The sequence below is a fragment of the Pleurodeles waltl genome, chromosome 4_2 (genome assembly GCF_031143425.1).
Source record: "Pleurodeles waltl isolate 20211129_DDA chromosome 4_2, aPleWal1.hap1.20221129, whole genome shotgun sequence".
Taxonomy (NCBI): Eukaryota; Metazoa; Chordata; class Amphibia; order Caudata; family Salamandridae; genus Pleurodeles; species Pleurodeles waltl.
Window position 1 is genome coordinate 278234734 of NC_090443.1, and position 27427 is coordinate 278262160.

The 27427-nt window shown below is 44.7% G+C and overlaps 1 long non-coding RNA gene across 1 annotated transcript; it reads right to left on the reverse strand.

Moving 5' to 3' along the window:
* Positions 1–2978: 2978 nt before the first annotated feature.
* Positions 2979–21510, reverse strand: LOC138294122 (uncharacterized). Its single transcript, XR_011203205.1, has 3 exons — positions 21398–21510; positions 5530–5649; positions 2979–3554 (listed from the first exon to the last, which is right to left on the reverse strand). It is a non-coding gene; the product is annotated as an uncharacterized lncRNA (long non-coding RNA).
* Between the last annotated feature and the right edge of the window lie 5917 nt (positions 21511–27427).

Below are 27427 nucleotides of genomic sequence, written 5' to 3' on the forward strand. Positions count from 1 at the left end.
TGCAATAGCAGTCCTGAAGAAGCGTAAGTATGGGCTCCTTATGGGTGGCAAAAGAAATGCTGGAGCCGTATGTATCCCCTGGAACCCCAATGCCCTGGGTACCTAGGTACCATTTACTAGGGACTTATAAGGAGGGTACAGTGTGCCAATTTAGAGTGAAATACTGAGTTACCAGCATGTAGGGATAAATTTAAAAACAGAGAGAGCATGAGCAATGGAGCTTTGATTAGCAGTACTCCAGTGACAATTTAGAAAACAGTGAAACACACTGACAAGCAGGCCACAAACCATAAGCACTGGGGTCCTGACTAGCAGGATCCCAGTGACACAGTCAAAACACACTGACAATCAGGCAGAAGTTGGGGGTAACATGCCAAGAAAGATGGTACCTTCCTACAATGGTACCATACATGCTGCAGTCCACAGGTGACATTTAACTTTCCATGCCATGGGTAAACATTCTATCCCATATAACATGGCCTTGCAGGAGAGTTAAATATGCCAATCCGAGATTAGCAAATTTCTACATGTTTTAGGAGCCAAAGCACATACCCTGGACTCTGAGTAGCAGTACCCCAGTGTACACAATCTAAAACCTAGCAATAATATTCACCAGAAAATGGGTGTGACCACTCAAAAAGTGGAGTCTTCTCACACAGACAAACAGGAACTGCGAAAAACTTGAAGTAGCAGCTGGATGGTGGGAATTCTGTGGGAACTGGGTACAGATTTCTCACCATTCACCTGTTACTGTGCACAGTAAGAAGGGCACCACATCACCAGCATACCACAACACAGTTAGACCTGGTAAAGTCTAAAAAGAAGCAAAATCCTCTCGGCACCTGAACACAAAGAGGACTGAAATATAACTTGCACTTCACGTGTACTCAGGGATTGGAAATGCCCTCCTAGGGACACTGGGAAAGCGTGATGTTCAGCCTCAGTAACACCGAAGGCTTAAGGAGGGCTCCAGCCTGTGAGGGAGAAACACCTGCTCAGTTGAGAGTACTCTGCACTGGACCTTCTGGGAGCTCTGGCTGGAGAGAAACGTGAATTTTATGCACCTTCTCGAAAGCCTGTGAGTTTAAGGAGAAAACAGATGTAACTTTTGCAGTTCTGGCGAGGAACAGGGAATATTGGCTGTTGCAGGAAACAAGGGCATACTCGTTTGCTCAACCCTTGGAGCTTGGACTGGTGTTCCCCAGGATAGTGCTAGGAAGATAGAAAATATGATTGCACTACTTATAAGGTTAGCACCAATGCCCCTAACCTAATTGGCTTCTCTGAGGCAGAATACTTTTCTGGTAATTTTATCTTGCTCTTTTTTCATGCAAGGAAGGCCTTCGGGGGTTGCTTTTTTATGCTGCTGTTTTGCTTATTAAGTATCTAGAGTTTAAAATATTTGATTTTGAATTGTATTCGTTTCCTGACATTAATTTAGTTGGTTGAGCTCGAACGAACCTTCCTGCATTTTTCTGAAGAAAATGCTGTTGTGCCATAGCTAATAGGGGTTGAGTAAACGTTTCTCAATGAATGGTGTTTTGGGCCAACATGACCTTATTTTATTAAACGGATGATTACCCTCTCCCAAACTAATATATCAAATTATCTCATGTAGCATACCACTTTGGCTGAGTTGAGAAGAGAGGTAGCCCGTTCCTGCCCCTTGTTTTTTTCTGGGAGCAGAAAGACCACACCAGATTTTACCAGCCAGAAAATGTGTCAGGTAAAATCACTTTGTTACTTTATGTTTTTTGGATTTGTAAAGTGCGACTTATCACCAGAAGAGTATCCAGGATCTTTGGGAATGACTTGCAAATGCAGTCCTGTCTGATTCAGCAATGTTTTCTTCTTGAGGGCGGGGGAGCATTTGGATGCTCCAAAGTGCGCATGTCACTTTGGCCGGCTGTTTCACATTGGACAAAGTGACATAGGCACTTTGAAGATGGCCTCCAGTGCCTCAATGAGCATCCAGCCAGCCCACTCCATCCAATACAGACACTTCTCTCATATTGATTAACATCATGAAAGCAGTATCTGGATTGGTTAGGGAAGCTTCACTCATCCCACCACTTTCAAGGGGTACTAGCCGCCTCTTGCCTGACCCCATTTTAAGGCAAGAAAGAGCTGTAGTGCTCTACTTTGCAAAAATAGGGTGGGCTAAGGCTTGCTGTCGTGATCAATCAAATCAGGCTTTTTAGCCTATCTTAAAATAAAAGAATGACAAGCCTTGATGCCAACCTCATTTGAAATAACAAGAACTGTTAGAAACGGGCTAATAAACTTATAAAAATTGAACATAAGACCCTGTGCTAGCTTTTCTCCCCGACAGATGAGGATACTGCCTAACTCTGGGAGCACCAGATTCTTTTACAAAATTCACCAAACATTAAATGACAGGCGCAAAAGATAATATGTTCCTAGATATTTGCTCTCCCCATCAAATCTGTTAATGGCTGTCTTTTGTTAAATATTCAATCCCATCTTTACCCATTATAATTCTCTCTATCTCCAGATTCTCTCGCTTCTTTTTAATGTCTTGAAAAGTGATCAAATGAGTTGTTTTGAAGTGTGACTGAGGTGGATCTACCCTAAAATCTGTCACAATTTAAGGATGGTCAAGATTTTTTTCTGTTTGAATGTGTCACAGACTCGTACTTGAGGAATTCAAATCATAAATGTACTCAAAATTAGTTTGTGTATCTACAAATCCTCCTCAATCAGATCTCATATCTTCATCAGTAAAATAGTAAATCATTGATATATGCTAATATTCAAGTTTTCACATTTATGAAAAAACATAAATCTTGGTTGATGAACTGAAGAAATTGCATTTGCTTAATCTGTTGCCTGTGGGATTCTGTGCATTTTGCTCATTGTGCAGGCTGAAGCTATATGCCAAATCAACCAGCCAGGAAAAACATGGTACAGATCTTTACACTGTGAAGACTTTATTTAAACATGTTAATCTAGAAACCGGAATAAACAGCGTGTTTGAAATGATGACGATGCTGATAAGGGTTTTTGGTACCATTTCCAAATGAAATTGTAAACTATTTATCATCAGCGAGGTCGTCTGGAATATAATACAATACAAAGAGACCTCATACTACTTCCAGAGAGTTGGTTGGGGAAAAAAATCAACATGAGATTATAAAACCAGCTTTTGGTGGAAATGATGACCCCTTCTCACAAGAACCATTGCGTCCGTCTCACCAGCTCCTCAGCCTACACAGAGTGTCCATTACACAGTAGTTCACTCCAGGTTTTCAGACCATTGCCTTCTCTACGGAGACACTCGCCAAAGCCCAACATTAGGATCCTCTCCATATTAGACAGCTATTGCACCTCCTGCCCTTCTTCCCCCACCCTTCAAAGGAGTAAGGCTCTCTCTTCTGCTTTATGGAGTACAGAGATACTCTGATGCTTCCTGTGAAGTTGGTGTGACTGGCCCATTCAGTTGCAGAGGTTACCAGAGCAGCAGACGACTCTTGGTATGTTGCTCTTCATTTTTTCGCAGTTCATTGGGGTTGTGCAACCACCAAGCACGGTATCTAAGGGGAGAGAAATATTTAAAAACCTATCAGTGCCACAAACCTGATGAACAAAACCAGAGCCAGTCAGATCTTAAAGATTTCAAATCACTTTCCAACACCAAACCAGATGCCAGTGTGCCTTAACTAACTGCCTGCAATTCCATGCAGGCAATCAACTCCTAAAAAACGGTGACGCACTTTCCATTAGCCAGTCAATCGCAGACACTAGCCGATTAGGTACTAGAGTTCACGAACCACTCTTCGGCAGCCAACCAGATCCCACAGTTTATTAGCCATTCCAGTGGGGGAGATATATACGAATCTTTTAGTTTTCACTCGATTGTGGTAGTACATGGTGATCTCTATCGATGCCCAAACACAGCAAGAGAGTGCTGGGATATAATTACACTGTTCAGATGAAAACGTCCACATATTTTTAGCTGTTATTGGAGCTACGTTTGATTGCACGTGGCTATTGTCCACACCGATATTCACATAATATTCAATGGCAAACACACCCTGGCAGCTTCCTGGGGTGCTGTGGAAATTCCAATATCCAAAATCTAGACTTCTCAGGACTTTTCCCAGCAAATACTGCAGCTCTGCCCTTGAGCCTGCCATACAATATGCATTTAACTTGTCGCATCCAGTTGGTTAGTAGTATTCTTTGTTACCTCAGAACAGTTGAGGGCTAGGCGTACTCCACTACAAGGCATGGTGGATGCTGGAGGATTATGGGGACATCAGACACATTGATTTTGCAGACCTCCCTGTCTGAACTGTGGAGCCTGGTGTTCTTCCGGTGGGGGCAGGGGACAGCACCTTCCAGCACCTTTCCGAACCAGGTCATTAAGGGGTCAGGTAAACAATGCCCTGAATTTGCTAATGATGATTGATGCAGCATGTTCGTCAAGTGTCTTGTTATGCAGAAGTTGGCGGGTGGTTACATATGTTTACATATGTAGTTTATGGACAGCGTAAGGTCATTTGCATACACAAACTATAACAATACCTCATAGAATTGAATGTACTGCTGTAGTAGATAAATACAGGTGTCCTTTCTGAGTTTGCAAGTATTTATTTCAGCTGCAGTGGCATGATGTGCACAAGAGCTTTTTTAATCGTGTTATCAAATGTAAATTTCTGGTATTTGGGTGTGTTTAACTGTTGCACTGCTTGACAGTCGCTCAAAAAACGTCTCAACAAACACTGGTGTGGCTTTTGTCTGCGAGGCAAGAATCCCCCACCTCTTCGAAGGTTAAAGAGTCTGTAGAAGAGTTTAAAAGACACATTTATCAGAGTACAATTTGAAACGGATTCATTTTACAGGTTTACATCCACAGATCGCATGCTATGGCAAAAATCTCCCTGGAATATTTCTGAAACCTTGCATGAAAAATTGGTCTTGACTTAACTTTCAATTTTTTCCTCCATTATTTATTTTGGCTGTGCCTCACGTTCCCTTCTACCGTCTGCATGCCTTGTGTGTATATAGACCACTCCAAATAGCATGGGTGTCTTAATCTCTATTTCTTGGAAACCATATCCCTGAACCTAAGCAACCTAAAAATATATTTTCTTTCCCCCATTTGCGTCTCACATAAGCCTATCTAATGATCACACCCACGTCATTAATGACGTCATTAATGTACCAGAAAGAAAAGGGGTAAATGCATGGAATGGTTTCTTTGGGAACACAAGACTAATCTCAATTTCCAATAGACTGACCACTAACTTTGGGCTCCCAGGTAGCATGCTACTCACCGTAAAGCGTTTCAGTGCCCCGGCATGTGTAGTAAAAGCTATTTGAATGCAATTTCATTTTAATCCAATGCTTTTCTGACACATGTTTTGTTTTCAAGGCTAAATGTGCATTGCTAAGTACCTTCCAGACCAGCCAACACTTTTAACTGTTGTAATTGAACTATATATGCTTTGGTTGACACCTCATCCTTGCTTTGCCCTGGTGCCCTATATAAACGAGTAAACTCACACAGTGGCTTGTCCAGCTTGAGGGTGAAGCACTGGGTTTTGTCTCTGGAGCAGCTGATCATTGCTTCCGTGCAGGGCCTGGAACCTGAGCAGACGAACCTCTTGCATAGGAGGGTGTCAGCTGCAGTAAGCACACATAAAAGAAGGGGGGAGTCAGAGACACGTTTTGCACCAACTAGAACTTCTTTTTCATTTATTAATCACACCATAAAGTGGACCTAAACCAGTATCCTCAATTAGTCATAGATTAATTAATAATGACTTGAGCGATAATGTAAACAGTACTCGCAGTAGACACATCAACAACACTAGATCTGATAGCTCAGAGGATTCCATTTTTCTACATTGATATGATCTGGGGGTTGGCTTCCTTTTGAAGTACTCACTCCTCTGTTCTGCCCTTACTTCAGAAAGAAGCCTGTCACAGCAGTGGTGACTCCAAATTCGATAGCCCCACAAAACAGCCCATGGGATTGACTAAAGGTTCACCTGGATATAGATACAGTGATTTATGCATCAAAAGGTTACCCCAGGCGCCCAACCCTACCTTTTATGATTTTCCTATCAGTGACATCTCCTTCTTAAAAAATGCCAAAGGCAGTGTCCAGTGACCCTCTCAGAATCAAAGAGCACCCTTTGAAGTGTGCCCTCCAGTGTGTGTCCAACCCATCTCCCAGGAATGCAACATATCACAAATCTGTCTGATGGGTATCTTCTACTTCCTCACAATTCTCTAAACAGCTCTGGATCTCCCAAAAAGGAACCTAGAGTCTTCTATGTATTGTACCACTCACAGGCACTCATATGGCACATATATGCAACCACACATGCACTGCACAGCACTTCATACTAACTTAATGTAGGCCAAGGGTGAGTTAAACACATAGCAGTGGACTCTTATATATATGTGGGCCTCTAGGCCTCACACTTGTGACTCAGGTAAAAAAGGCTGGTTCACTCCTACTGATCACTATATGGTATGCTGCCACCACAGTGTTTCTGCTGCGTAACTCCTGGTAAAGGCAGTAGCCTTTCACCACCATGATGGAAGCACTTTGGTATCCACTCCAACAGGACAGCAATCCGTGAGGCAGGCCTATGTCATGACACACGCACATGATCTGTGTTTACCGATGACTAAAAAATTTGCATCAGGGATCTAAATATCCTTGCAGGTAGGGCATTCAGAGCAGGGGTGCATGTCCATCACCAAGCAAGGGACTTTTCTGTACCAATAAAGTTTTGAATGCCCTATGTATAAAATACATAACACAAAACAGAGGAATAAACTGAAACTTACATCTCATAAAAATCACAGTGCATTAGCACAACCAGAATAAAAAAGGGGCAGTAAACCACAGATAAATAATTAGTGCTAAAAGCTCTGCACTCTACAGTGCAATAAATGACTACAAGTACAGTTGAATTAGCACTATTCTTACCTGAACAACACTATACACTCTATGCTGCCCTGCAATTATACTGTTTGCGACTGATTTGAGATGCACAGAGGCCTTCTTGATTGGGTATTCAAAAATGGCCTCTGGATAAGTAGATCTGCCATTCAAGGATATTTTGCTAATTGTAAGCCAAGTCTAAAATGGATTACAGAGGCTAGATGCACACTACATGATGTCAGGTTTTTATTAACATGGTTATGCGTACAAACTCATGAGCATCCTCTGTTCCTGGATGCCTACTGTCAATTTCTTAAGTTTCTTATTGTGTGATCAAGCTGTCATCCACTTGCACTGCTAATTAACTGCCTAAAAGAGTGCCAATGCATTTTGGATATGTCTATCATTCATAAGGGGAAAATCTTCTTTCTAGTCAAAACATCTATAAATAGGATAACACATGTCATACTTTTGGGCTGTGTGGGTTTGAATCCCAACGCCACTGCCAACTGTCAGAATCCCTTTAGAGGGCCACTGGGTAGGCAGGGGCTACTGAGCCAAACTGTGGTGGTTGCAGCCTTCTACTCCTGATGTCCTAGGGTCCATTTCACTATGTATCCCGCTCAACTGGGCCAAGCACCTCTTCTGCACTTTGCCCTCAGTGGTAGGTGTGGTCGAGCAGTCAAGGCTCCCTCGAGGGGGGTGTAGCTATAGGTTAGTGGATATGACTCATAACTCAAAGTGCAAACAGTATGAACAATATATCAATGTCCAGCCAAATACTTGCTTTTATAAGAAACAGGAGTATTTTATTTCTAACTAAACAGATGCAAAGAAATGCAAAATTCACATACAAAATCACAATCCCCTTGGGGTCAGGCTCTAGTAGTTGTCAGGTGAGTTCCTTTGTGTAACATGTCCAAGGTTATTCCCCATTCACTGGTGACTGCAACGGAGAATGCACACTTTTAGGCCATACCCAAAACTTCTCTTTTTTTACCCTTTATAAAATCAGGGCCGTATTTATATACCGGGGAAGAGGGTACTCCGTGGCAAGAGCTACAGAGTTCCCGCAATGCTAAAATAGTTGTACACCCACAGAACTTAATTGCGGGAGGAACGAAAGATAGGCCTTGATGGAAACTACTTTGTCTCCGCCATGGCAAAACATCTTCGATGGCCCTGGGAAGTAGTAGCTGTCCAAGAAATGGCTACATGTCCCCCGTCCAATTTAGATGGGCAGACATGTAGTCACTTTTTACTCTTCCTTACCACCAGGTTTTATCTGGTGATAAGGAATCCTAAAATCATTCTAATGCTCTACCCTGCCATGTGAGAAGCCTCCCATGGCAAGGGGAACATTACTTTTTATACTTTCCCCAAAAAATCCAATTTCAGGGTTTTCCTTTTGAAAAAAATAAAAAGAATACTGTTTGGTGCAGAGCTGCATTGGAAGGATACAGCCCTGCAGCACACAGTAAAATGCATTAACAGGAACCACCATGACAGTGGTGCCTGCCAATGGCTTTGCAAATGACTGCCTGCTTGGCAGTCATTTAAAAATTAGGTGGGCGGCCTCTCCACTATCAGGACAGAGTAATTTACTCCATCCCCATGGTGGAAAGGCGGGCCTCCTGCCTAAATATAAATCAGGCCTTTAGTCAAAAGTGCCTATGGTTCTGAAGCACTGTTAGCAATGAATTTCTCTGGGTCCCAACTGGCTCAGTTCATGTTTTACCTGCGCTCGCAGCACAAAAGATTTCAGCGATGCAGTGGGAGTCTTCAAATGGGCACCCTTGGGTTCTGCTCAATTTGGAGAGTTGATTGTGGCTCCCGTGGCCGCACCTGCAGGGCAGGCTTGCTCTCCTGAGCTGCGCTGCCAAAGGCCTCCCAGATGTCGGAGCAGGTCCCTACTCACGAAGACATAGTAAGTTGACTTTGCCCAATGGGGAGGTGGAAGGAATCCTTTCTCCAGCTCCTGACTGAAGCCAGCGAGCATGCAATGCCAGCCACAGCATCTCTGGCAGTCCTCAGTGGTGAGTCAAGGGCAGTTTCCTCACAGAGTAGGTCCAACCCACGGATAGCAGCCGTGGTCTCTCATTTGTGCAGCGGTCCAAATCCTGTGGCAATGCTGGTACCAGCAGCTTCTCCTGGCATACAGGGTTGCCACAGTACATTGTTATACAGGTGCAGGCTCTTTCAACACAAGCGACCCAACTGATATGGTCACTATTTTTGGCACTCCTTGAAGTGGTAGCTTTACCAGGGGCCCCTCTGTCATACGGGGTCACCGCAAGGCAGCAGTACAGGTATAGCAGGACCCGCATGGCATTCAAAACATGGCCGAGTCTACCGCAGCCCTCTACTGGTATATAGGAGTCATCAAAAACAATCCTTGCACAGGGAGTCTATACAGTAGGGCTCCCCACTGGACTTTGCTCCCTCCAACACTCTCCTCAGTGGCGTAGTTTCAGGGGGGGTGTTTATGGTGTGACACCTCCTAATTAAATGCATTCTCTTCTTGGTAGTTGTATCTTGGGCCCCTGAGATGGGTCAGCCATCTCTACGCTGGTTTTTCTCACCCTCAACCAATAATGAAAGACAAAACAGTGACTTCTGTTGTAAATGTGAGAGTGAGAGAGCGAGAAAGAGAGAGATATCCATCTGCTGCCTTAGTTTCAAATGTGAAACCAGCTAATATAGAATCAATACCAGATTCCCTGCTTGTTCAAATTGTGTGATCCAAGGCAAATATTTTATTTCACAGAGCCTCCTTTTTCTTTATTATCACACATGAGCCTATGTTTAAATGCTTGAATTCACAATGTGTGCTGTACAAGCACCTCTTATGTTTGATTTAATACTCTAATAATGTTGCTCCATCTATAATAACATGACGACCGTCTTGCCTCTTAGTAATGGTATTGTTATTTGGGTGCGGAGGAGCAATGAAGGCTTCTAAAAATTATCACTTTTAAAACATGTCTGTTTACACAGTGGTCTAATCTGATGTACTAAGGTAAAACATGCTTGCTAGCTAAAGAAATACACTTTTAGAATTTCGAAAAGATGATATCATATTTTTACATTAAGTTTGATATGCATTTTCATGGCCCTGTTTGTACACGGACTGTAAGAGCCGAGCTAGACCCATGGCTCTGCTCTGGCTTGGCTCGTCCAGTTGATTTGCCTGCGCACCCTCCTCTCTTTGTGACTCATGCTCAATACCAGAGTCCATAAGTCACTTGATAAAATGATTTGTAAAAGGTGAGGACTAGTAACATGGATTCCTACCCACATGTACCAATTTGACAACTCTAAGACTGAAGCTTCTTGTAGTAGAGATGAAGAAGAGTGTGTGCAGTGTAAAAACATGTAAAATAAGTGATCCCAGGGCAGAGACTTCAGGCCGTTGTGTTGTACCTGACCATAGCTGTGAGTTCCCAGCGAAACTACCAGGCCCAGATGGGACAGCAAGGCCATAGCTTCAGTAGGTGTGTTAGGGGTGTGACACCCATCAAATGCATGCTTGGCTTGGTAGATGAAACTTGGGTTCCTGAGTAGGGTCTGTAATGTCTGTGTCTGGTTTCCCCGCCATTCTCATTTCACTAAGTTGTTTTAACTTGCTCATTTTTAGGTTCGAGCACAAAGCACTTTGTCCCTGCTGTAATCTCTCTATGGGTAACCATGCCCACCGCATACCCTTGAGTTTGGTTGGTTTGTGGGCTGCCGTTTAAAATTTGCTTGCTTTCATTAGTGGAAGGCATGCGTATGTCATGCCTTTTCTGGTGTCTAGCCCTCCTCGAGCACACCGGCCAACTACTGAAAACATACAGGGCTCTGTGTTTTCTGTATGGTTTCTGGACTACTTTTTTCGATTTATTTCCTACGCAGCATGATTTCGCTGTGCAGTAGTTGAGCGCTTTGCATCACATCGATCCTGTTACATGGATAAATGCATTTTGCCAATAGTATGTTTGACTGCGAGCAAACTTCTGCTTTACTTTTTATTTTCAATTTATGTGACAAGAAATGTCCAGTTCGGAATTTACAACGCAAATAGCTCTTACTCGAGCAAACATGAGACCCATTGCATTGCAAATGCTTGTTTGAACCTGGAACTTATACATATATATAGTGACCAGTTTACCAAAAAGTAGTAAATCTGCACTCGTAGAAGTACTTTTTTAATGGGTGCAAAGTTACTGCATTTTGAAATTCACAAACATTGGCATAGGTAGGCCTGAAAAGCTGTGCCCATCTCAGGTTTCCAGTCATACTACTGTCAATCAAACAACCAGAAGATGATCAGATGAATGCTTGCACAAAGTCTAACCAGTAACACTCGCTCAGGGTAGCATTACAACCCATTTTGTTGCCCACTGTGCCACTCTAAAAAGAAACCCACCTAAAGTAAATCAGTACTGCCCCTTTTCCTCATGGAAACAGACCATGCTGAAATCTTGTCATCTCACCCTGCAACCCACTGTGTTTTTTAGTTGGGACATTCAAGGTTAACACCCCTAAATCTCACTGACTAAGCTACGTCCCTGGCTATCCTCTTCCTCACAGGTCGCACTGGTCTTGGCAAGCAGGCAGGTGCTGGTGCACCACAATCCATGGCAGGTGGTGTTGGTTTCCCTGGGTAATGTCCCCTTACCCTGCAGGGAGACTAGCAGTCCTAGACCCCCAGCCCAGGTCACAGGCAGAAGTCTTGCAGAGCTTGCTCTTCTCACACAGCCCATCTAGCTGTTTGGCAGATGATACATTTTTGGAGACCCCATTTCCCCTTCTTAAAGTCCTTTTCCAGATAACAAATGTGATTTAGTGTCTGAGTCTTTGAAGCTTTATGTTGGAGTTCTGCTTCTTTTGAAGCGGGTATATCTCCTTTTCATCTTCCTTCATGAAAGATGTCTGTCACAGCAGGCATGACTCCGAAGCTGACTGTCCACAACACAATTCATAGGAGTGACTAGAGTTCACACCGGGATTTCAGCTACAGTGATATATATGTGCATCAAAAGGCCAACCCCAGCTCCCCAGCCCTACTCTTCACGTTTCTCTTACCAGACCCTTTTCCCTTTCTGAGATGTGTCCAGGACCCTCCCTTGTGATCAATCACTGAAACAAAGAGCAATATGCAATGCAAAGGGAGTCCATTCCTTTTCTCACCAGTGTGTCCCCACTCAGCTCACATGAATGCAGCAATACACAAATCTGTCTGGGAGGATTTCTTTCCTCCTCATGTTTTTCCAGGCAGGCCTGGGCTTCACAAAATGGAACTCAGTGTCCTTGATACAATGTACCATTGCAAGCACACTCACTCAGTGTACTTTCACTTTCAGTCAGGACTGTTGCTCCATGCATTGCACCATTACCATACCATGCATTCAGCACACAGACTCCATCAGTGTGCACTGTTCAGCATTGAACATTTTCTATATTTAACCAAGGTGTACTCTTTACAAGCACACACACTGTCAGCACATACACTCACTATGTGCGCACTGCACAGGCTGTTGATAAGGTGGTAAATGATTCTCAACCTAAGATGCAGAACTTGGATCACAACGATGATTTAGATGCCTCCCCTAAAGAAAAGCCTAGATTTTATCCAATATGCTCTATCACATACAAGAAGTACTGGGGTTTCATAAAAAGACCTAGGACGTGGAGGAATTGTATGCCCAGTGTAGTGGATCTTCTGTGGAAGATGTTCCTTTTCATGCTGTCCTGAAGAATACAATTTTTAAGAAATAGAAGGATGTTGACAACCAGAATATTCCTCAGTTCCTTAATAAAAAATAAAAAATGAGTAGAGGGTTTGAGGAGAAATTCCCAGAGATTCCGATGGTGATTTTCATTCTCTCATCCATGGCAACCTCAACATCTTTATCATCTGAAGAAGCCTGATTTTCCGATCCGATTGATAGGAAAATGCAATCAACCCATAATAGATCATTAGATCTGCCTATTTGAGTATTAGGGCAAGCGGCTAAGGAGCTTATGCATTCCAGGTCCTTCTTAAAGACTTCCAGAAGCTCTTTGGTTGCAATGAGGAGAAGGCTGACCCCACATTGAGTTTAGCCAATATGGAGTTACTAACTCCGTTTTTCTTGTATCTGACATTTGACAATTGGTGGGATTGCCCTTTGGCTGAAGGGGCAGCTATTGTAAGATGAAGAATCCTGTGGATGAAACTTTGTAAGTTGGAAACCACTGAGAGATCCTTTGTACAAACGTTTTCCTTCTCTGGCATAAAGCTCTTTGGAGAGGAGCCTAATTATATGATGCAGAGGTCAGCTGAAGCATTTTAAACTTTTTCAAGAGAAGAAATCTTTTTTGTAGAAGCAACATCAACAGTGGCACAAAGGCAAGCATCCTTTTCCCTTTCGCAAGTGGGCTTGTGATCAGGAAGCCACGTTTGCTAACAAAGTCCAACCTCAAGGACAGTCAAATAAAGGCTCTGGTCACAAATGGCTATATGGCAGTATAGGCCAGAATGAAATTCTTCCTTCCGGAACAACATTTTTACATGACAGATCATTGGGTGTTCTTGATTATTTGGGAGGGTTATCAAATCCCTTTCACACATAGCCTTCTGATTCCAGTGTTTAATGTGTCTCCTCTCTTTTCTAACAGCTCAAAGAGAGAAGCTATGCTGTTTGGCATAGAAACCATGCTTCTCAAATAAGCAATTTTTCCAGTCCAGGCTCATCAAGAGGGAGAGCGATTCTATCCAACCCATGTCTTTGTGTTTAAAGCAGGTGGGTCATTTTGACCAGTATTGAACCTCAAAACATTAAACAAGAGGGTATATTTGGAAATATTTTGAATGTTTGCATTACAGTCGATCATACCATTGATTAGGGAAGGAGCCTTTCTGACGATGCTGGATCTGGAAGATGCCTCCTTGCACGTGCTCATCCAATCAGAGAATCAACCCTTTATGAGGTTTTGTATGCAAGACAGGCATTTCCAGTTTCATGCACTGTTATTCAGATAATCAACATCCCTGAGAACCTTCACAAAGGTATTAGCTCCAGTCGTTGCTGTTTTACAGCTTGAAGAACTTTCTATCTTCCCTTACATACATGACTAGCTAATTGTGCTCCCATTTTTGTAAAGGCTCAAGAGGCAGTGATTGTGACAGTAACCTTTCTTTGCCAACTGGGGTTCAAATTGAACATCCTGAGGTCAAATTTGTTCCCAGTTCAGACCAGACAGTTGTTGGAAGCAATATTAGATACATAAAAGGGATTTGTGTTTGTCCCTCAGGATAGGATTGAATTGCCTCAAAGGAATCTTCAAACTCTACAAGCTCACTCCTCTGCAACAGCAAGACTCGACAACAGCTGTATATACTACAGCTGTTGTCCAGGCTTCACTTAAAGCCCCTCATGAATCATCTTTGGAATCACTGGGATCCAGCCTTGGGCAATTACGAGGCAGAGGTTCAGGTGACTCAGGATGTAGTTCAGGATCTCATTTGGTGGTTATACACTTCCAACTTGATGAAGGGGATTCAATTTTGGATAACTCTTTAATTACAGAGGATGATAGATGCCAGTCTGTAGGGGTTGGGTACAAGCCTATCAGACTGGAAATGCAAGGGGCAATGGTCTGAAGGGGGCAGATGTCAACTAGAAAGAACTGGCTGCAGTACTGAAGGCTGATTGGTTTTTACAGTCTCTGTGGAAAGAACAGAATTTGACATTCAGCACAAACAATCAAATGACTCAGTGCTACCTGAATCAACAGGGAAGGACAAAATGTCCTCACCTAAATTGGCTAGTGACACAAATTTGCTTTTGGGCAGAATCCCATTTACTATCTTTGATGGCGGTCTACATTTGAGGAACTGAATTTTCATGTGGCCAGCCTGAGCTGCAGTTTGCCTTCCTCAGTTTTTTTTACCATCTGGCAATTCCACAATTTGAGCAGATATGTTAACTGTTAGGGTAACCATGGATAGACACGTTTGTGTCTCCAGAGCACTCTTTTGCTTAGAAGTTAACTGTTCACAGGCTTCTGCAGTCATTCCCTGGCCTCAAGGTTGCCTGTATGTGCCCCACCCTCAATTATGCTCCTCCCTAGGGTGCTTTAGAAGATTTGGGGGAGAAGGGTCTGTGATCTTTGTGACTCCTTTTTTGTCGAGGAGGTCTAGGTTCTCACTAGTCATGAGTTTAGCTAGCAGGAGTTTCCTCAAGTTTCCAGCTGCCCCATCCTTGTTACAGTTTCTGGATATGTCACTGACCTATTGTGAGACCTCTGTCTTAAAGGCCTGGAGCTTGAAAAGTTTGAAAAGAAGCATCTGATTGATTTGGATTGCTGCTATGATGTTGCAAAGGAGCTTCAACAGCCAAGGAAAGATTCTACATAGGAATTCTTATAAGAAACATTGGAATTCTTTCTCAAAATGGTGTTCATTTCAATTCCTAGATCTCACTTCAGTAAATCAGATTTTGGAATTCTTAGAAGGTTTTCATAATGATCTGCCTCCATCAACTTTAGGCCCATATTTATACTTTTTTTGCGCCGCATTGGCATAATTTATTTACGCTAAAGCGGTGCAAACTTACAAAAACGAATTGTATTTTGTGAGTTTGCACCCCTTTTGCGTAAAAAAATTACGCAATTGCAGCGCAAAAAAGGTATAAATATGGGCCTTAGTGACTCAGTGGGGAGTGAATAAGGCATTTATGGGACTGGGTGGAGAATTAGGAGGTCAATACGACATTGGCAGTAAAAGCCGCATACCGCCGTGCAGAAGACCGCCAACACACCGCCACGGCCGCGGAAAACCACCACAGCTATTATGACCCACAGCATGGAATCTGCCAAAATTCAGACACCCACACAAGTCCGCCACACCAAAGGTCAGTGATAAACTGGCGAAAACCAATCCTCCACGGTCACGCCAACAAAAATACACCCACACTATCACGACACACGAATCCAAGTGACGGTCTTTCAACCATGGTATTCCATTGGCGGTACACAGCGTCGTGCTCAAAATACACACACTCTTACAAAACACTACCACATTGGACAATTCGAAATACACACACCTGATACACATACACACACCACTCCCACACACACAATACAATATAAAGCACACACCCACATCACCCACAAACCCCTACGACCAAAAATCACGAACGAAGGCCAGAGAGAGACACCACCATTAACAATGCTAGCATCCACAGGCACACAACACCATCACCCAGAGAACTTCCAAGCACCTCACACTACACACCACTACATATCAGCACACTTATTACCCCACACACCACCCCACACATCACCTACACCACACCATGGTATGGCAAAGACACCCCAAGTTCTCGGAGGAGGAGCTCAGGGTCATGGTGGAGGAAATCGTCCCGGTAGAGCCACAGTTATTCGGATCACAGGTGCAGCACACCTCAATTGCAAGGAAGATGGAGCTATGGCGAAGAATAGTGGACAGGGTCAACACAGTGGGACAGCACCCAAGAAATCGGGAGGACATCAGGAAGAGGTGGAACGACCTACGGAGGAAGGTGCGTTCCGTGGTCTCAAGACACCACCTGGCGGTTCAGTGGACTGGCGGCGGACCTCCACCTCCTCCCCCACAACTAACAACATGGGAGGAGCAGGTCTTGGCGATTCTGCATCCTGAGGGCCCCGCAGGAGTAGGTGGCGGAATGGACTCTGGTAAGTGAAATCTTAACTATTACATCGCCCACCCTACCTGCATGCCAGCACATACCCCCACCCTCACCCTCACCCCCATCACTCTAACTCCTCACAAATGTCCCAACATCACAAACCACACATCCTAACCCCAAGCCCTGCATGCAACAACAAAGCATGGACACCCATCACTAAAGCATGGCCACTGCACATACCCATACACCCCCCTAAACCATCATCACACAAGGTCCCACACAGGAATGCAAGCACTGGGGTACACGGTCACCCACCCATTGCACACCATGGCACACACAGATGTAATAAACATCCTTTTATAACCCTGCAGGACCCCTACCCAACGTCACCGGACAGGAGGGTCCACACATGTCCACACCACCAACAGAAGAGGCACACAGTGATGACAGCACCTCTGTCCAACTGGATCTAGATGACCAGCCTGGCCCATCGGGGACCTCGGGACAGTCGGTTCCCCTCACCCAGTCACAGGCAACTTCACCCAAAGTCAGCAAACGAACACCTCCTACAACCACAACCTCTTCATCCACTCCCAACCCCCCTCAAGCTACCCGTCCCAGTGTCTCCCAAAAACTTTTCCTGTCCAACCTTGACCTCTTTCCCACACCTCCCCCACCCCGTCCGTCTCCTAGGTCCCGAACTAGCACCTCAGCCACAACATCGCCAGGACCAGTGGTGCCTGTAGTCACCGGAATCTGGAGTGCACCGGCCACCAGGGCAGCCAGTGTGGCACGGAGCCACAGCACAGACAGTCCCCCACCTGTGAAGCATCAGAAGTTGGCCAGTGCCTGGCAGGAGAGGGGGAAGACTCCAGCAACCAAAGCGGCTCCCAGGGGTACAGGTGGGAGTGTGGAGTCAGCTGCGACACCTTCCAAGGTGGGGAAGGGGCACAAAAAACTCAGCAAGTCTGGGAAGAGCAGCACGGCGGAGAAGACCGCCATCATCCCCGCTGCCCAGGAGGCCACCGCCAGCACCAGCCCTGCTGCACAGGAGGCCCCCACCACGAGCCCTGCTGCCCAGGAGGCCACCGCCAGAATCAGCCCTTCTGCCCAGGAGTCCACCGCCACCAGCCCTGCTGCCCAGGAGGCCACCGCCACCAGCCCTACTGCCCAGGAGGCCACCGGCAGTACCAGCCCAGCTGCCCAGGAGGCCACCGCCACCAGCCCTGCTGCCCAGGAGGCCACCGCCAGCACCAGCCCTGCTGCCCAGAAGGCCACCAGCCCTGCTGCCCAGGAGGCCACCGCCAGCACCAGCCCACCTACCCAGGAGGCCAGCACCAGCCCAGCTGCCCAGGAGTCAACCGCCACCAGCCCTGCTGCCCAGGAGGCCACCGCCAGAACCAGCCCAGCTGCCCAGGAGGCCACCGCCATCATCCCCGCTGGGCCAGAGAGGACCGCCAGCACAAGCCCCACTGGGCCATGAAGGACCGTCAGCACAAGCCCCGTTGGGCCAGAGAGGACCGCCAGCACAAGCCCCGCTGGGCTATAGAGGACCGCCAGCACAAGCCCCGCTGGGCCATGAAGGACCGCCAGCACAAGCCCCACTGGGCTAGAGAGGACTTCCAGCACAAGCCTCGCTGGGCCATGAAGGACCACCAGCAGCTGAGTCACTGCAAAGGACCCCCCGCCGCTCCAAGCACCGCTGAACAGGGCACCACCGTCTCAAGCACCGCTGAACAGGGCACCGCCATCTCTAGCAACGCTGGCCCATGAGCACCAAGGACACTGACACTACTGAGTCCGTCACGGGCAGAATGAAGCACTCTGGGCACCATGCCCCCTCCAGAACCAGTGGAGAGATCCATCCACTACCTCTGTCCTTAGCAGGATGAAGCACTCTGGGCACAAAGCCCCCTCCAGAACCAGTGGAGAGATCCATCCACTACCTCTGTCCTTAGCAGGATGAAGCACTCTGGGCACAATGCCCCCTCCAGAACCAGTGGAGACTGTTATCCACTTGAGAGACTGTGGCTTTGCACTCCCCAGGATTGAACAGTGGGCAACCCACGCACTGTACAGACTTGAGAGACTGTGGCTTTGCACTTCCCAGGATGGAACAGTGGGCAACCCACCCACTGTAGAGACTTGAGAGACTGTGGCTTTGCACTCCCCAGGATGGAACAGTGGGCAAACCACCCACTGTAGAGACTTGAGAGACTGTGGCTTAGCACTCCCCAGGATTGAACAGTGTGCATGTGGCCCTCTCGTGGATTTGGCGTTGTGAACTCAACCGCCTGAGTTGCCCCCCCTTTCCCTCCCCCTGAGGTGCCTGTTTTCTTGCTCTCTGATGCCCCTGCAGTGTTCTCTCCGTCATGGTCGGGGATCTTGTGTGGGCCTCGCCCATACCGTGTGGGCCTAGTGTTCCACAGACTTAATTGGAGCAGTACCTGGACCACTATGCTTGGTGTATATTTTGTTAATGGTGTATATATATTTTTGCCTACTTGCTTTTAATATATTACAATGGTTGCACTAATTTTCTTTTGTCTTTGCATTCTTCCAGGGGGGTTAGGGGTGTAACTGTGATGTATCAATATGTATTAGTGTGTGTGTTGCAGTGGGTTAGGGTGGGGGTGGGGGTGGGGGTGTTGCGTGTTGCGTGTGTCACTGTTTTTTCCCTCCCCCTTCACCGTGTCGTAGGTGCAGTACTCACCGTGGTCTTCGCCGCTGGCGTTCGTGCTCCTGGTAGAGGAGCAGGAAGACTATCGCTGGGAGAATTTGGAGTTCCGGATCCATGGTGTCCTAGTTCCTCGTGGGGTGTGTAGAGGTGAGCGTTTTCCCTTCGGAATCCTGTTTCCGATGTTTTTTTATCCGCAGTGAATCCGCCCCGGAAAAGGTGGCGGATTGGTAGGTTGTGATACTGTGGGCGGTACTTTGTCTTCTGCCTGTCTGTTGGCGGTGACCACCGTGCTGTTTGTTTGTACCACCGTGGCGGTCGGAGTGTTAAAGTGGCTGTCTTTGTTGGCGGTTTCCGCCACGGTCGTAATTGCAACATTTTTACCGCCGGCCTGTTGGCGGTCTTACCGCCGTTTTTAACACCGACCGCCAGGGTTGTAATGACTACCTTAGTCTCTTTAACCCCTTTGGTCTATAGGTAGGCGAAACGTTTCTATTTAAGTAAGGTGATACTGTCAGATAGGGTTCTATCTTGGTACTTACCCCCTGTGATAAGATACCTGCAGTGTGAGCCTTTTGAACTCTTAGTGTCTGCACAGATGATGTGGTTGACAGTAAAAATTGCCTTTTTGCTGGCAATCATTTCAGCAAAAATAACTGGAGAGTTGGGATCCTATATCGTACCTGTACCTTAAAATATTACTAGACAGAGTGGTTCTATGACCAGACCCTAAATTCATTCCCAAAGTCAACTGAGGTTTCACCTAGCACATGAAATCATTTTGACGGTCCTTCAGGGGGACGATCAACAGCACGATCTTTCTTCACTTGATGTAAGAATGGTTCTCTTGTGTTAACTCTGCAACATACTAGTGAGGTTCAAAGTTCATTGGCACTCTTTGTTACTTTTGGGAATGTGATAAAAGGGCAGAAGGTTTCCTCATATGCTCTATGTAGATGGATTAGGCATGCAAATTCTCAGACTTGTAAGTCTGTTGGGGAACTTACACCTTTCCAGATCCAACTGTTTCTGCCTCATGGCTGAGCTGGGTGAAATTTCCATTCAAGAAATCGCCTCTCATCATACATCTGTCAAGCATTACAGGTTTAGTGCAATGAATGAAACAGGATAATGTTGCTGCCTGGTTTAAACAAGAGATCCCTATTAGGAAGAGCTGTCTTTTTGAAGGTATAACAGTGCTGCCATGAAGTTCAGGCGTTGATCGATTAAATGCATAGCTACCCTGCTGACAAGTGCCCACTCTGCCCATTTTAGAATGCAGCAGCCCTGCTAAATTATGTCCATAGTTCCCCAATTAAAGTACAACAAACCTGCTAAAAGTGCATCAGTGGCTTATTAAACCTCTGTTATCTCTACTAAGAACTGCTAGTTAAGGTTTAATAGCAATGGTGAGAGGTCATGGTTCTGTTTCATTTAAACTATCATAGCCTTGCCGAGTACAGATGAAAGAGTCCTATTTAAAGTATAATCGTTTTTCTGTGGAGAGGTTGTAGCTAACAGAATTCCCTAGAAGTGTACACTATACCTAGACGGGTTACTTACAGTTCTAGCTAGGCAGTTTAATACCCTGCCCTCCTTATGGAGACTACCAACAAGTTAAGGTGTCCTTGTCAGCTAGACAACTCAACACAATGTGACACACAACACATCTTCACACGCATACCACCAAAGCTTTTCACTGTAAAAATATGGGCGCTGTTGGTTTATTCAGCACTTGATAAGGAAAGGTCTACCACTCACAGCTCATTTATTCAAAGCACTGGTTCAATGTTTTTTTAAACATATAGGAAATTGTGCAAAATCCATGATGACTAAAGATACCTTTTAGTGTGTGTGTGTGTGTGTGTGTGACGATTACGCACCTACTAAGCCCTAACCTGGTGTGTGTGGCAGCCATGGCTGGCTGCAAGTCTCCCGTTGAAATAGAACCTGCTTCAGAGTAACTGTTCGCACTGTAAATCAGTTCTCCTCTGTCAGTTATTAAACCTCTTTCCTGTCTGAGCAGATATAGCTACTTGTAAGAACTGATAATATTGTAATTAGGGAGGCGCTGACAGCACGGAGAGCCGAAGATCACATATCCCCTACATTTAGCAAGAGGTCTCTGTGAGTACTCACCCTCCAGGAGCACGGCCCCCAGCAGGAGGCATCTCATGATCATTGCACTTCTTTGATTGGCTGTTCTGGATTTGGGAGTTTGAGACAGGCTCCTTCCGTGCTGCCGGTGGGATGCCCTCTTTGTGGTTCTTCTCACTCGCCACCGCAGTGTCTGTATTATATAAACACCTCACGGTAGGCTCTTGTATCCGCCTGCCATCCACCCACTCCTGTAACTTCCAACCTGTTACTTACAACAGCATTACCCTGAAAGGTGGCGCCTTGTGTAAATTAATTGTTCATCTTACTTTGATTGTTTGTGAACCTCTTAGACTTTGGCTTCCTTCTCATATAGGCCATGGGGGTGTGTTGAAACCATTACAATACAAACAGACCGCCCCGTCAGCCACTGGCCCAGGGCTGCCGTTTGCACACAGGCCCTTGGTAGAACATACTGTGTTTGGGCTGAGTGCCCAGTAGGAAATGAACACCCTCCTTACAGGAGTCTCAGTATGTGCCGGACTTTGTAGAGCACCTAAAGCGTGCAATGTCACGCCCTCGTGGAAATATTCTAATGGGCCTTGCACAGTACATTCGTTCTATCGCATTGAAAGACTTTGCTCAGATGTGCACAAAAACCTGTTGCAAGGTACACACATTCTATATGGGCTCTGGATGGGCCCTAGTTGTCTACAGACGCCTGGTGGAGTCGGGGACAAACACCGGTTGCGTAGTGCACACACCGTAACAAAATTTGATGGGGCTCCTGTGCAAAACGCCTGTAGAGTCCCCCACCCCTGGATCCAGAGAGGGGCTTGCCACCCGTGCACAGTGTACTCTATTGAGGGGGGCGCTGGAGCTTGCCCCTTCACCTCCTGCACCGTGGGGGCCTTTGTTACGCTACTGGCACACATTCTGTACTTAGAGCCCTCATGTGCACAGGGGTCCTGGTGGGATATGTCCTTGTGTAAACTGTAAACATTCTACACTTGTGCCATGAGATATCGAGCAAAAGAGGTTAGGAAGTGTACTTGAGGTGGGCTCCAGAGGCCAAGCTCAGGAGGTAAGCGACCAGAGGAATGAAGATGTATTCTGCCTATCCCTAAGCACTTAGAAAAGTGGACAGAGGCTGGTGAGAAAACCAGAGTCATTTGAAGAGGGAAAGGCTGAAACTGAAAACGGGTGAGCTCTGAGATCAGTAGAGTTGCAGCCAGCATTATCATAAGGGTAGCAAATGGTGTCATGAGTTTCAGAAGTGGATTTCTCGGAGTCAGCCCTTAGTCTAGGGTACTGAGAAGGCTTGACAGAAGTGCTCAGAGTACCTGTGAGGAAGGTATTTGGAGACTTTTTTAATTTGTTGATGGTGGTCTGTTTTACTGCATGATAAAGGTTTAAAATGGTTGATTGGCGTCAGGGGCACATCTAACCCCGAAGTTTGGTGGGGGGGGCAGGCTGACAGGTCGAGGAAAGGAAGTGTCACTGGCACTTTAAAAAATGCTGTAGAGCTATCCTCAAAGTCAATACAAGAGAATAGAGTGATAAACTGTGCATCTTAAACATATTGGTCAAACCAGACACAATTACAACAAATATGTTTTAGTGAATTTTAACTATGTTTATAGGCTATTGACAGAGATCTTTAAAAAGGGCAATACGTGATTTGATAACTAATGATAGAGCGTTTCCAGCCTAACAATTTACCTGTAGTTGGACGCTCTTAGGTCGATGAATCTTTTGACCAAGTGGGACTCTCCTTACTCGGGAGTAATCAATCAAAATCAACAATCAATAATCAATAACGAACATAAGCAATTCCCCGATCAACATAACACTTCACAATTAATCCAGAATACATTTCGGCGAAACCATGACCTTTCGGTCATGAATAATCACACCAGTTTATGCAAAGTTAATGAATTTATTTCCCTATATTAACAAAGCTAGCACAATGTAGATGTGTCTCAACACCAAATGATATATGTAAATGAACATTAATAGCTGTCCATAACGACGGAACAGATGCAATCTATGCAGCATTTGAATTATAATGCCTTCGATAATAGCAATGCAAACCACTAAAACTATAATCTGTAATGAGCTAATAGCATACATTTAGTCAGCATAACAAGGTCTCAAATTGCATCGTGCATCAAATGAATCCTCATCTAACCTCAAATTAGCATCAGCATGTGGGACTTCATGCAAAAACAATTTAGCAACATTAATTTGGAAAACTCCTAACTAAGGCTCTTATCAAAATCAGCAGTTGGTTACCTAAAAGAAACACAATGCAATTGTACAATTTTCCTTTCATATTTACCAAATTCAATCAGCATTCAAGGAAGTCTTCGTCTCACAGGTACCAATTTCGATCAGCATGGGTACCGGTTCCGATCAGCATGGGACGGGGGCAAAGGGGCAGGGTGGACAGGGCAATTGCCTCACAGCGGCAAGATAAAACTACTACTTCATGCAAAGGGACAAATCAAAGTTAAAGTCTCTAGAGCGAGAATTACTTAAAGTCTCTTTCTCTCGATTAGAGAAAGCATCAAAGTCTCTCAAAATGGCGTCGAACATCAATTGGCATCATAGAAGATAGGCAATAATGTCCGATAGGTAATGGCCGCTTTCTTCCTCGCGCACCTGGTTTTTATAGACAACAGTTCAAATCCAGTAGGGTCTTCCATTGCAGGGTTCATAGGTTAGCTTCAAATTGTCCAATCAAAAACTACAGTTCTCAAGCTTTTACCTAAGCATACATTATCCTTGGAGTTGGGAACGTAAGTTGCAACATATTTTACCAATTAACTCACTTTCAGAGCGTCCATTGTCTGCACCTGCAGATTGACCTTGGAGTGGAAAAGAAGATGCCAGGCTGGCACGAAACCTTAAAGATAAGCATGTGAACGGTCTCACTGGAAAAGTACAGCTTCAAGCAAGAATACACTTTTATTAGCACGTTGGAAAATACGAGCATCTAAACCGTGAGACACGGCAGCTAGGCCAAAGCCTCCACTAAAGTTATGCTAAGCTAAAGCATTTCTACCAAGCAAATCATGGCACACGTTTACGATTATCAAACTAGTACAATTCTAATACATCACGTTATACGAAGCACGCTTATAAATGTTGGCAAACTACTCTGAGGGCACATTTGTCCCCGTACAATCTTTATTAGTTCGATTAAAGTCACACTCGATTATTGCAGCACTACGTTTATGCACTAATAAATGTAAAACCTTAATTTCAGCTTCATCAATCCCTCCTCTGATGACTACTTGTCATCACACAAAACCATTCCCACAAATTTTATTCCATTAAAATTCTGTCAGTTCTCTCTTCCTTTTAGTTCCCCTTGTCCTTGCTTTGTATTCTTCTGCCATTCTTTTCATCATTTTTCCTTCCTTCCTTCTTTTAATTCTTTCCATGATCATTATTATTCCCCTTTTTATTCCCCAAATTCCAAAGATGCAAATTAGAACTATTAGAATTCCCTGTATTATTTTTAGCAAGATTCCATTCCAAATGCCACCAAGCCAATTTCCCACTGAAGCAAGTCCCTTTCCAACTTTCTCCCACACTCCTGGTTCTTTCAATTCCTTCAAATCTGCACTCTCTTTTGTTAGGTTAGCAAGCATAGTTTTAATCTTTGCACTGTTATCTGGAATATACGTGCAACAGTGTCGTGCACCAAGCATTTTGCAAACGCCACCATCCTTTGCTAAAAGAATGTCTAAGGCAAGCCTGTTTTGAAGAGTCATAGCTCTTTCCGCTGCAAGTTCAGCATCTATCAGGATTATAGCACCTGAAAACTTTGTCAACATGTTATCCACTATAGTAGACAACTTTCTTATTTTGATGGAATTCAACACAACTCCCAATGAAGGAATCATGGCTCCAAATATATCTCCTACCACAGCAGCTGCGGTCTCTCTTTTCTGGATACGATGGGATCCAGATGTCTTTGGAATCATCAATAGGTCATCCAGTTGATAAACCTTTGGGAACACTATACCCAAATAACATCTCCCCCACCATCCTTTTGGAAGACGATAATAGGCATTATGCCCACAAATGTAATACACACCTGGTATGACAGGGTCAAGTCCGTTCAGCATGAATGTCCATTTGGCCTTAAAGATAAACGTGTTACAAAAATGTTGTCATAATAAGATTCACCTCGATATATACAAAATTTCCCTACATGCCAAGCATCTAAAGCTATTCTCCCTTGTGTCTTTATTGCAGCAAAAGCATAATTATCTACTGAAGTCCTCTTATGTAGTTCCTTTTCTAATTTCGCATTCATGTGTGCCCTTCTATCATCTGTGCGATCTAAAAAGCTTATTTCTACTGCAGATAGCGAGCAGGTAAGATTCTCCCTATGAGCGTGAGCTGTTTCAAAAGGTTGCATTGGCTCGAAAAATTCCCTCATTATTTTAGCATCCCAATCTTTAGCAATCTGGCTAAGCTGCGTGATTATAGGAACATATGCAAAGGTAACATCATAATTTGAGTAAAAATACTGTATGTTTGTTTGGCCATAAAATCTAGAAGTTACTATACTACATGTAATCCCATATGTAAGAGGCATGTGATGATAAGTCACCCCTTCCGTTACCGATGTCGGTATCTGTGTACACACATAACAATCTTTCGCATCCATAGTCTCAACATATTCTGTTAGCAAGCGATAGAAAACATTATACGAAAGCTCCTTTTTATCATGCAAGTGTCTCTCATCTAATTCTAGTCTTTTTAGTGCAGTTAGTTCAGTGACAGTAACAGGAGCAAAAGTAGAAGCATCAATTTTCTCATTCTCACCTTTACCATGCATTCCAAGCACTATTGCCATTATTATTAGTACACATGCATTTACCAAGCCTATACACGCATATTTACAATATTTCTTTCTACTGTTTTGCGTCATGATCTGTATAGAATCAGAGAGCTAGAAGCACCTATAAAAGAAACGATTTAGCAATTCAGTTACAAAGCTGAACGAGCGCAATGTTCACACAGTCTTCTTCAGGAGCCAAGTCACTTATCGGTTAGCAGCATTTGTCTCAATTCAGCAATAACTCAGTCTCAATTCGGCAATAACTCAGTCTTTTTTTTTTGTTTTTTTCAAAGTTCAATAACTCACTCTCTTTTTTTTTTTTCCAGTTGGCACGTTGTCTCAAATCGTGTTTAAGAGTCAATCAGGTTTTCAAAGTCTTATCAAGTTAGCAAATGTCTCATCCGGTTTAGCAATGTCTCAGCTGGTTATATCACGTTATATTATAGCAAGCAATGTCATTTACCAGCTTTTCAATCAACAGTGTCCATAAAACTTTTCTTTTCTATTGGTATCTCTTCTTCTTCGTTCTCGAGGCTGAGAGATACAAATTCGTCAGTCCAATCGTCGTGGACTACGTATGCCCATTCTGGACCGGAATATCTCCTGTTCGGTATCCTTTTCCTCTTCAATTTTGCCTCTCTCTTTGATTCTGCCTCACTGGTACTTTCGTCTTTGGCCAAGTCTTTTCCTTCACTTGAGGTTGTTATCACGACAGACACTTCCTTTCTTTTCTCTTTCACTTTTGGCCCTTCACTGTCGTTCAACCTTTCTCCAGTCTTTACTTTTACTGGTGATATACTCGGTCTTTTCTTTGCACCGTGTCCACTTGATGGACCTGCGATCTCTTCTGAAGAAGTTTGAACAGTTTCGTTCTGTTCTGCCTTGTCCCCTCCTCCTGGGGAGTCAATCACGTTTTCCTTTTCTTTCTATGTACCGTCTGCTTCTGGGAAAGCCCTCCTCTGATCAGGCTCTCCTGCTTCTTCACCTCTTTCGAGCCCTTTGTCACCGCTACTTTCGTCAGGCTCTTTGTCACTTTCAGCTGCTTCAGGCTCTTGGTTACCTTCAGCTGCTTCATGCTCTTTGTTACCTTCAGCTGCTTCAGGCTCTTTGTCACCCTCAGCTGCTTCGTCGCTGTCTGAGGTTTCTCCTTGGTCTTCCCCAAGTGAATCAGTCGCTTCGTCCTCAGAGAATATCTCTCTCTCCTCTATTTC